Source organism: Embiotoca jacksoni, unplaced genomic scaffold, assembly GCF_022577435.1.
Source record: "Embiotoca jacksoni isolate LCO1_2020_lvr unplaced genomic scaffold, fEmbJac1.0.p SCAF_24, whole genome shotgun sequence".
Classification (NCBI taxonomy): Eukaryota; Metazoa; Chordata; class Actinopteri; family Embiotocidae; genus Embiotoca; species Embiotoca jacksoni.
The window spans coordinates 969,641-981,911 of record NW_027185375.1 but is presented as its reverse complement, the minus strand read 5'-3'; the positions used below and the strand labels follow the sequence as shown (position 1 = coordinate 981,911).

Sequence of the window (12,271 nt, the reverse complement as noted above, 5' to 3'; positions counted from 1 at the left end):
TTTATAAAGATCTGGTCCAGAATCTGCAAAGAGAAATTGATGTCCTCAAAAAGACCATCGATGAGCTGGACACACAAACCCAGACTTGCAGGTGAGCCCAGAGGATCTGATGTTCTGTTCTGTTCTGTTCTTTGAAAATTACATTTTTTTTAATATTCAATTTGTTTATATAGCGCCAAATCACAACACAAATTATTTCAGGCCACTTAACATGGTGAATATCCTTAAAACAGAACTTTATAGCATCAAACAAAGGAACCCAACAGATCAACAGTTACCACATGAACTGTTTCCTGGGAGGACAAACCTCCAACAGTGAGAAGGAAATATTTAACATTAAAAGAAAGAGAAATCTCCAACGGTGGGAAGGAAAATCTTCCTTTTAACAGGAAGAAACCTCAAACAGAACCAGGCTCAGAGGTGGGCGGCGGTCTGCCTCGACCGGTTGGGGTGAGCAGAGAGAGAAAAGAGCAGCAAAGCAGTCCAGGACAATAAACTCTATCATAAAACTCATGAACATCAAAATGAATCTTGTATACTGTCAATGTGACACACTTCAGCTACACACACACACACACACACACACACACACACACACACACACACACACACACACACACACACACACAGGTTTCCTCCAACAGGCCTGCATGAATCTCAGGATTGGAGCGATGTAAGTGTGGACACTTCATTATCCTTCGGTTCGCTGAGATCGGCAACTTCAACCATGATGAAACAGATTCACCAGAAACTGGAAAAACTGTCCTCCGTTGGTGAGTCCTCACATTTATCATGGTTTGTATTTCATTTGATCAAGATCTGTCTTTAATTTATTGCCTCTTACTTAAATTGAATTTCTGTTTCCAAAGAACTGAAGAGGATTCCCACATTTGCAGGTGCGTATCTCTAAACCTCTGCATGACATCGAATACTTTGGTCGTCTTATTTAGAAAAAATAAATAATAATCAGTTGAGAGTTCAGATGTTTTTTTATAAACTTCTGTTGATGTTATCACTTTGGTTAGTTCCCCATATTTTTTAGCACCTCGATCAGTTTTGCTGCCTTAGAAACAAGAAACGAGAAGGAACTCTGCGTGCGGTACACTATCGGTGAATTTTGACGTGCGAATCCTAATTTGCTGTGTCACATTCGAAACAGTGGCGGCACAGTGGTGGAGTAGTTAGCATGGTCGCCTCACAGCAAAAAGGTTCTGGGTTCAAAGCAGGGTTTGAATCCTTTCTATGCGGGGTTTGCATGTTCTCCATGTGCCTGCGTGGGTTCTCTCCAGGTACTCCGGCTTCCTCCCACCATCCAAAAACATGCACCTCTGGTTAATTGGTGGTTCTACAAATTGCCCTTAGGTGTGAATGGTCTTTGTCTCTGTGTGTTGGCCCTGTGATGGACTGGCGATCTGTCCAGGGTGTACCCTGCCTTCACCCTACGTGAGCTGGGATAGGCTACAACCTCTGATTATCTCTGCTGTGCCAAAGCAGTAACGTGACATCTGATGAGACGCGCACAAATTCGCTGTTATACACTAACAGCTGACTGCTTCGTGGTGTTTCAGGTCATGTGAAGGGTTTTAAATGAGTTTTGTGTGCCGATCCAGGTTTAAAAAAAATATTTATACTTTAATGTTGATATTATGATGCAGGCGTCGGTTTTAGTTTTGTATGCTAAATATTTGAACTTCCATTTTTATTTAAGAAAAGTCAAAGTGTGCACAAAAAAAAAAAAATCTTGTTTAAGGAACTAAAAACTAAATTATATGTATTTTTTAAGGCAAACGATGAATTAATAAGGTTTGTTTCTCCTTTCATTGCCTAATTTCCTTTTATCGATGCCACAGGTATTTTAATTAAGCTGTTTGAACAATTAGTTCTCAATTTGCAGTCAGAATTTGGTGGACAAGCTTTTTACTTCCCTTTGAGCTTCATTTTTAAGAGTCTGCATCGATCTGTTCAACCTTTTACCTCGAACAAGTTCCTCATGTGGTTTCTGTCTGTGTCACTGTCAATATGCCGATTCACTGTTTCTGCAATATGTTTTTTGGTATGGAGTGAGCATGCATCTATAGAACTAGCTGTGGGAAAAAAAATTTCTGTACTCTTAAGTTTTAATTTTAATGGTCTTGGTGCAAATAAAAGGATAAATATATTTTTTTTAACGTAATTAAAAGAAACAGTGACACCTCATTTTCTCTCCCCTCAGCCCCATGAGCGCTTTGTTCCTATTAGCTTCAAATTTTCACTGAATTTTTTTGTACTTTTATACGTTTTTTATGTCAGACAATGTTTTGTAGACTATGTTATCCAATCAGATTAAAATAAATGTAGTTTCCACACAATCCAACTAGTCTTGTTTGTGTGTGTGTGTGTATGTGTGGTGGTGGTGGTGGGGGGGGGAGGGAGGCTTCATGCAAATTAGGATGAGACCTAGTCCATGTATGTAAAAATAAATAAAAACCACACAAGGTGATGCAGGTTAAACTAAGCAAGCCAAACATGTTTAGAGCTGCCTGACTCTAATAGACTCACTATAAATAGACTTAAAACACCAAGACCGTGGGAAGTCGAGGTGCGCAGGGTGCAGCAGCTCCCCTGGCAGATGGGAGAGTACCAGCACGCCCACAACTATAAATTTAAAAAAAGAAAATAAATTAAAATAAATAATATTCAATCAGAGATTTAGGTTAGGTTAGGTTAGGTAGTTACTTTATTAATCCCCGAGGGGAAATTTTTTCACTACAGCAGCATACAGGAAGCAATAAGATAATAATAGAATAATAGAAAGCAATAAAATAGCAGTAAAATAGCAGTAAAAATTCTAAAATATAAAATATAACATGCTCAGTATATACAGTACAGTATATATCTATATATTATATACAAACAACCAAGAAACACAGACAACAGTGTTATTGTTGTGTGATGGATTTTGCCAGAGGTGAGTTATTGTACAGTCTTATTGCAGTGGACAGTAATGATTTCCTGTATCTGTCCTATGACAGCGGAGCTGGAGGAATCTTTTAGAGAAAGTGCTCCGCTGTCCCTGCAGCAGGTGGTGGAGAGGGTGGTCAGGATTATCCAATATGGATAACAGTTTGCTCAGCGTTCTCCTCTCCACCACCTTTTCCAGGCTGTCCAGTTTGTATCAGATGATGGAGCCGGCCTTCTTAACCAGCTTGTTAAGTCTGTTGGTGTCACCGGCTCCGATGCTGCTCCCCCAGCAGACCCCAGCGAAGTACAAAGCACTGGCCACAACAGACTGTTAGAACATCTCCAACATCTCGCTGCACACATTGAAGGATCGAAGTTTCCTCAAGAAAAAGAGTCGACTCATCCCCTTCTTGTAGACAGCGTTGATGTTGGTCTTCCAGTTCAGTCTGTTGTCGATGGACGCACCCAGGTACTTGTACTCCTCAACCAAGTCCACCTCCTCTCCCGGGACTCTCAGTGGTTGTTGAGCCGTCGTCTTCCTCCTGAAGTCAACCACCATCTCTCTGGTCTTGGCTACGTTCAGGAGCAGGTGATTTCTTCCCGCCCACTCCACAAAGTCCTCCACTACTGCCCTGTACTCATCCTCCCGTCCATCCCTTATACACCCGACCACTGCAGAGTCATCAGAGAACTTCTGCAGATGGCAGGACTCTGAGTTGTACTGGAAGTCAGTTGTGTATAAGGTGAACAGGAAGGGAGACAGAACAGTTCCCTGAGGAGCTCCAGTACCACTGACCACCGTATCAGACAGCACACTGCCCAGACGGACAAACTGTGGTCTGCCTGTCAGGTAGTTAGTGATCCAGGAGACGGTGGACGCGTCCACCCCCACCACCCGCAGCTTCTCACTCAGCAGCAGTGGTTGGATGGTGTTGAATGCACTGGAGAAATCAAAGAAAGTGATTTTCACAGAGTCACCGGTTCCATCCAGGTGAGACTGAGCTCGTTGCAGTAGGTAGATGATGGCGTCGTCCACTCCCACATGAGATGGCAATAAGAGATTTATTTTAGTTTCGTTGATTATGTTCATATTCTAATGATACGTGTATTTTTCAATAAATGATTAATAGTTAAATGTTAGCTTCCGAACTTTCAGTCGTGCCGGAAATGACGTTTAAGGTCAGACTTGACAAGTCAAAGGTCACGTGACGTCTCGCCAACAAGCGCAACAGAAAGTAAACAGTGATGCTGGAGCAGAATATCGGAATTTCTTTCTAGAGCCACAAAGAAAAGAACAAAAACCACAGTTTCTCAATAAGGATTCTCAATAACTCAATAACTCCACTCAGTGTTGAGCTGTGTCTCATAATTTATATCTCCAGTTTCCAGCTTCAACATGTTGTTCGTTACATTACATTTCATTTAGCTGACGCTTTTATCCAAAGCGACTTACAATAAGTGCATTTCAACCATGAGGGTACAAAACCAGAACAACAAGAATCAAGAAAATACAATTTCTTCAAGAAAGCCAAACTACAAAGTTCTATCAGTAAGTGTCATTTTAAGCTACTAAAGTTCTACTGTTCAAGGTAATTTCTGAAGAGGTGTGTTTTTAGTTTACAGCGGAAGATGTACAGAGTTTCTGCTGTCCTGATGTCGGTGGGGAGCTCATTCCACCATTTAGGAGCCTGGACAGCAAACAGTCGTGATTTTGCAGTGTTTATCTCAGTGAGGAGCAACAAGCCGATTGGTAGAAGCAGAGCGGAGGGAGCGGGCTGGGATGTAAGGTTGGACCATGTCCTGGATGTAGACTGGACCTGATCTGATCACAGCACGGTACGCAAGTACCAATGTTTTGAAACGGATGCAGGCAGCTACTGGTAACCAGTGGAGGAGGAGGAGGAGGAGGAGGAAGAGAAGGAGGAGGAGGAGGAGGAGGAGGAGGAGGAGGAGGAGGAGGAGGAGCGGAGTAGTGGAATAGTGGAGTAGTGTGAGTGAATTTAGGAGGTTAAAGACCAGTCGAGCTGCTGCATTCTGGATGAGCTGCAGAGGTCGGATGGTACTAACAGGTAGACCTGCCAGGAGGGAGTTACAGTAATCCAGATGTGAGATGACCAGAGCCTGGACCAGAGCCTGGACCAGAGCCTGGACCAGAGCCTGGACCAGAGCCTGGACCAGAGCCTGGACCAGAACCTGGACCAGAGCCTGGACCAGAGCCTGGACCAGAACCTGTGCCGCCTTCTGAGTGAGAAGAGGACGTATTCTCCTGATGTTGTGCATCATGTATCTACAGGAACGTGATGTTGGCAGTAAGAGAGAGTTGACTGTCGAGTGTCTCCGAGGTTCTTAGCAGTCAGGGTCGAGGATAACACGGAGTTGTCCAAGATAGTAGTCAGGTTGAGGGTGGGAGAGTCTTTCCCTGGAAGGAAGAGCAGTTCGGTCTTGTGGAGGTTGATTTTCAGGTGGTGTGAGGACATCCACTGAGAGATGTCTGTCAGACAGGCAGAGAATCGTGCTGCTACCTGTGTTTCAGATCGGGGAAAAGAGAGGATCAGTTGGGTGTCATCAGCATAGCTGTGGTAGGAAAAGCCATGTGAGTGAATGACAGAGCCGAGAGAGTTGGTGTACAGAGAGAAGAGACGTGACGTCCCATGTTGGCAGATCATGTTGACCTGCTGTCTCCCCTTGAAGATCCTCAGCCCACCTGAAGTAGACAGATATGGAGTACGGTGGATCTCTGAGGCAATAAAATACAACAAATACAATGAAGGACAGAAGAAAATCAGTACGAAATTATATGCATGTTCCACTGTATGATATTAGAAATGCTCTTTTTTTTTTGTTGCTTTAACTGGTCTTGTTTGGCCTGTGAATATGGAGTCGATGCTCTTATCATGAAGGTATTTTATATCTCTGGCTTTCAGGAAACTGTTGTTGTGTCGTGTTTATGTCGACTTTGCATTTGCGCGCTGTCAGATCATCTTCTGCTTTGTGAGTAAATAACAGTGTCGTTGTTTTACCGTCAACGTTCAGTGTGTAAATCTGGTTGATGAGCCAGTGCCAAAGCTGCAGTTGTATATCCGTGTAGCCTGTTATTGTCGTACATGACTATAATTTCTTTCACGTGCAAATCTTCATCAACTACACAACTTAATTTTGAACTTTGAAGTGTGTTCATTTGTCCACATCTTGCGCTGCATTGTAGACACGCTGCACTTGCTATTCTATTGCATCATGTTTCTTGGCTTAATGCCTTTTGTCTTATGTACCGAACTCACCTTTCCTCTTTTGTGATTGGCTGTTGGCTCCATGATTTTGGAGCAGATGATTGGCTGTCATTAAATGTGCACAAAAAGAGGAAGAGAAATCAGTTCATAAAAGCAGAATGAGTTGAGAACTTCTAACAGAGACCAGAGTTGGTGTTGATCCTCTCCAGACTCAGACAACGGCTGACAAAGGTACGAAAACTTCTCTTTATCTGTTTCTGAAATCCTTATGCAGTTATTTTTTGGTTTATTTATTTTGTTTAATTTATTTTACAGAGTCAATTTCCAAAACAGGAACCAGCAACTGTTTCGATGCCTGATGAGTTTTGTTTTTGTTGACTGATATTTCAATACAAAGCATTATTTTAGCAGATGTTTTGTCCAGAATATTGTTTTTATTTTATTTCATTTTTCACTTTGCTTAAACTGTAGCTAGTTCCAGTAAAAGCAAAGAGAACCAGGTTTTGTTATGTAGAGCGCCCCCTGGTGTCCTAGACTGTGAATCAGCCTCTAGTTCTTCCAGCATCCGACAACATCACTGTTTATGTCAAATGACGGAGCTGGTGCCAGAAGAACAACAGATTTTGCAGCTGTTTTACATTTAATGAAGAATTCAGATCAGCCACATTCACTATAAACATTGATCGGACATCCACATAAAACGTGGAGAAGTCACACCATTAAACAGGATTTATGAGGATTAAGTCTGAAGAGGTGTGTTTTTAGCTTGCGGCGGAAGATGTACAGAGTTTCTGCTGTCCTGATGTTGATGGGGAGCTCATTCCACCATTTAGGAGCCTGGACAGCAAACAGTCGTGATATTGTAGAGTGTTTATCTCAGTGAGGAGCAACAAGCCGATTGGTAGAAGCAGAGCGGAGGGAGCGGGCTGAGATGTAAGGTTGGACCATGTCCTGGATGTAGACTGGACCTGATCTGTTCACAGCACGGTACGCAAGTACCAATGTCTTGAAACGGATGCGGGCAGCTACTGGTAACCAGTGGAGTAGGAGGAGGAGGAGGAGGAGGAGGAGGAGGAGGAGCGGAGTAGTGGAATAGTGGAGTAGTGTGAGTGAATTTAGGAGGTTAAAGACCAGTCGAGCTGCTGCATTCTGGATGAGCTGCAGAGGTCGGATGGTACTAACAGGTAGACCTGCCAGGAGGGAGTTACAGTAGTCCAGATGTGAGATGACCAGAGCCTGGACCAGAACCTGGACCATAGCCTGGACCAGAACCTGGAACAGAGCCTGGACCAGAACCTGGACCAGAACCTGCACCAGAACCTGGACCTGAACCTGCGCCTCCTATATATAGATATATATGTTTTAAACTGCACATTTTCATCTCAAAAATAAAGCCTTCCCTTCTTTCTTTTACTTCAGTGAAAATGATCCTCCTTACTGCCTTCATCTTCACTGTGGCCCTGATCCACGAGGCCAGCAGCGTGAAGAAGAACTTGCAGCCCTGCCAAGATACGAGCTACAACGACGCATACAACGTCTTTGCTGAAAGACACATCCTTAAAGAGTCCTTCGACAAAAGTGATCCAGAGAAGTGGGAAGGGTGAATTGAAAGTTTAAATTGATTATTTCATTATAAAAGAGAGAAGAACTGTGTGCTAAATTACGGTTCCTTCAGTTATCAGGTTCCTCTCCTGTGGAACCAGCTCCCAATCTCTTCAAGTCTGAGCTTTACACGTGTTTGTTTGACTAAACTTAAAGGCTGAAAAGAACTCTTCTTCGTATCTCTGCACTTTTCTGTTCTGACTTTTCTTGACATTGAAATTTTAATGTCTTTTTCTTTTTTGTGCTGTAAAGTATTTTGCACTGAAGATTGAAGATTCAATTGAACTGAATTAAATGTAAGACATGATGGTGAAATATTGATCTAATTTTACAGGTATTTGAGAGGCAAAGGTCTGTGGTGCAGAGTTTCATTGCCGTCCTTCATCGAGTCCAGTGAGAATGTCGAGCAGATCTGCAGCAGCAAGGGCCGTCGCCTGTTAAACAATCAGAACCAGGGTAACTTGTGTATCAGCCAATCAGAAATGATGGTTTATGATGTCAGATATAGTCAGATGAACATCAACTGTCAACTACATGTGACAAACCAACGTCGACGTGTGATTGTGGCCTGTAATAAGGTTGGAAACGTCTGCCGTCCTGTTCATTTTGAGAAATTCAGCAATCAAATGCCAAGCAATGATCCATGCGTGCAATAATGTGGGAAAATAAACCAGACTGCCAATCAAATTAGGAATATCCCATGCAGAAGCTGGGAGGCAATCGAAAGCTCAGGAAATTAGGTTTGATGTGAGGAAGATATCGTAATGCCTTCTTTAAACATTCTTTCATGTGAAATACGCATTCTCAATATTCAAATTGTACGAGTTAAAAACCACGTGAATAAGGAGACCACGGAGAACCTGTAGTTTTAACTCATCGATCTTTTCTTCTTTGATGTTTTCAATTGTCTGCCAGATGTTACGACCTCTGTAACATCTGTGGGAAAACCATACGCTACCTACTCCCGTCTCTTTGACCCGCCGATGTTACCTGCCATTCGGTCAGCATTTGTGCAGATATAGTGCCCCCCTCCCCCTCCTCTCACCCTGTTGTCCCGAGGTCAGCATTTACATACTGTCTCCCCCACCCTCCTGCCTTCTGTATGAAATGCTTCACTCTGTCAATGCAAATAAAAATCCAACTACAACAAACTTTGGATGAGTGTTTTTCCTTCAACAGATGTCACAGGACGTGGCAGCAATTGTGCTCAAACACAGAAATGTACTTGGTCACCTTGTTTGGCTCGCTGTGTTAAACGTTATAAACTGCAATACGTCAAAACGTGTAGAAACCTAGTGTACAATTATTATTGACCTCCTGAGCTCCATTGCATGTCTGTGTTGTTTTACATGGATGATGTCAGGTTCGTTTTTGACTTTTTGTTATTTCTGGTTCGAGGTCATAATTTCAGCAGGCAGTTTAATTATTTTCTGACATCTAAACTTTCGACTAAGTTTAACTAAAAGAGGACTTTTGTTCTTTCACAGAGCGTGCCATCTTGCTCCGCCATGTTTGTACTGTAGCCTGCAATCCAAACATAAAATAATAAGACGATAATAATAAAATAAAAAAGACGTTTTTCTCAAGCTTCACGGCCACCTTCGATTCAGTGACATACTTGGAAGGTAAAGGTGTTCAGGTTGTTGCAGTCTGCGAACTCACCACTTGATGTCACCAAATCGTCTTCTTTAAGGCTTTTCCCACAACATATGGTGAAATGAGCATCATTTCGTGAAGAGACGTGCAAACTGAAGTGCAAAATGCCTGCATTTGTAACGACAGGACAACTGTTAATTAGAATAACGACAATATCGATTTAAGATGCAGCTAATTTACCACGAAAAATATGTAGCTTAAAACCCAGTTTTGTTTTTCATTTGTAGGTATTTATTGTCTTTTTTTGAATTTTTTGTTGTTGTATTTTAGTATTTGTTTTGCTCTATATACTGTCAAATAAATGCATTCATTCTGTTTGGAAATTTAGATTAGAATCAAATGACTCAAGTGTGAACTTTAAATGGGAATATTTGTAGTAGAGAAATCATAGAGAATAATTGCTAAACCCTTAAACTTTACAGTTTCCAACCACTTATTTTAGTTTAATTTCTTTTGTTTTATTGCTTGATTTTTAATGAATGAATTTGCTAGCTGAGCGTCACACCACCCAAAACCAAATGACCATCTTAAAAATAAGATTGTGCAAAAAGAGATATTTGCTGAAAACAGCTGGCTGAGGATGTAGTTGTAGATAAACTTCTGAGTTCATCATTACAAATGAACCTTTTCTAATTTCGTCTCCCCGACGTGGGGGACGGCTTCGGGGAGAGGCGGCTTTGGGGAGGCGGCGCACCGGAGTGCGAGAGCCCGGACATCACTGCTTGCAGTTTTAATATTTAACTGCATCTATATATTTTCATCTGTTTAAGTTCTAAAAATGTGCTGTTTTTTTTTTATTAAAGGGATTTTATTGTTTGCATTTAACTCTGAAACCAAAAATTCTATTATAACAAAAACAGAGAGAGTAAAACGTCATTTTTGTTGCAAATGTTCTGCCCGAGGAGGAATTATTGAAGAATCTACTCCTGTTAAAGACAAATATCATGAATGAGCACTGTTCACTAGTCCATGTATTTAAAAAACAAACAAACACACACACAAGGTGATGCAGGTTAAACTAAGCAAGCCAAACATGTTTGGAGCTGCCTGACTCTAATAGACTCACTATAAATGGACTTAAAACACCAAGACCGTGGGAGGTCGAGGTGCGCAGGGTGCAGCAGCCCCCCTGGCAGATGGGAGAGGACCGGCACGCCCACAACCATAAATAAATAAAAAAATAAAATAAATAAAAATAAATAATATTAAATCAGAGATTTATTTTAGTTTCGTTGATTATGTTCAAATTCTAATAATACGTGTATTTTTCAATAAATGATTAATAGTTAAATGTTAGCTTCCGAACTTTCAGTCCGGCCGGAAATGACGTCTAAGGTCAGATTTGGCAAGTCAAAGGTCACGTGACGTCTCGCCAACAAGCGCAACAGAAAGTAAACAGTGACGCTGGAGCAGAATATCGGAATTTCTTTCTCGAGCCACAAAGAAAAGAACAAAAACCACGCGGGTCAAAATCAAGGACTGACGGCGACGCCTGCAACAGACGCACAATAACGGACAAATATCTCAGTGGGAGAACTGGGAGCTGACGTTCAGAGAGCTAGCGCAGAGGTTACGGACATCTAACAAGGTAAGTTTATCATTCGAGGCTGGAGCTGCTCCGTTTCAGGACCTGGTCGCTTGTCTGTAAGGATTCTCAATAACTCAATAACTCCACTCAGTGATGAGCTGCGTCTCATAATTTACATCTCCAGTTTCCAGCTTCAACATGTTGTTCATGACGTCCCATGTTGGCGGATCGTGTTGACCTGCTGTCTCCCCCTGAAGATCCTCAGCCCACCTGAAGTAGACAGATATGGAGTACGGTGGATCTCTGAGGCCATAAAATACAACAAATACAATGAAGGACAGAAGAAAATCAGTACGAAATTATATACATGTTCCACTGTATGATATTATAAATGCTCTTTTTTTTTTTTTTAATAAAGATCTGGTCCAGAATCTGCAAAGAGAAATTGATGTCCTCAAAAAGACCATCGATGAGCTGGACACACAAACCCAGACTTGCAGGTGAGCCCAGAGGATCTGATGTTCTGTTCTGTTCTGTTCTTTGAAAATTGCATTTTTTTTAATATTCAATTTGTTTATATAGCGCCAAATCACAACACAAATTATTTCAGGCCACTTAACATGGTGAAAATCCTTAAAACAGAACTTTATAGCATCAAACAAAGGAACCCAACAGATCAACAGTTACCACGTGAACTGTTTCCTGGGAGGACAAACCTCCAACAGTGAGAAGGAAATATTTAACATTAAAAGAAAGAGAAATCTCCAACGGTGGGAAGGAAAATCTTCCTTTTAACAGGAAGAAACCTCAAACAGAACCAGGCTCAGAGGTGGGCGGCGGTCTGCCTCGACCGGTTGGGGTGAGCAGAGAGAGAAAAGAGCAGCAAAGCAGTCCAGGACAATAAACTCTATCATAAAACTCATGAACATCAAAATGAATCTTGTATACTGTCAATGTGACACACTTCAGCTACACACACACACACACACACACACACAGGTTTCCTCCAACAGGCCTGCGTGAATCTCAGGATTGGAGCGATGTAAGTGTGGACACTTCATTATCCTTCGGTTCGCTGAGATCGGCAACTTCAACCATGATGAAACAGATTCACCAGAAACTGGAAAAACTGTCCTCCGTTGGTGAGTCCTCACATTTATCATGGTTTGTATTTCATTTGATCAAGATCTGTCTTTAATTTATTGCCTCTTACTTAAATTGAATTTCTGTTTCCAAAGAACTGAAGAGGATTCCCACATTTGCAGGTGCGTATCTCTAAACCTCTGCATGACATCGAATACTTTGGTCGTCTTATTTA

At 41.8% G+C, this 12,271-nt stretch overlaps 1 long non-coding RNA gene across 1 annotated transcript; it reads left to right on the top strand.

Annotated features, from left to right (window-relative positions):
- Window positions 1–6,310: 6,310 nt before the first annotated feature.
- LOC138203916 (uncharacterized) lies at window positions 6,311–8,920 on the top strand. The gene is made up of 3 exons (XR_011178748.1): window positions 6,311–6,398; window positions 7,587–7,767; window positions 8,104–8,920. It is a non-coding gene; the product is annotated as an uncharacterized lncRNA (long non-coding RNA).
- The last annotated feature ends 3,351 nt before the right edge of the window (window positions 8,921–12,271 follow it).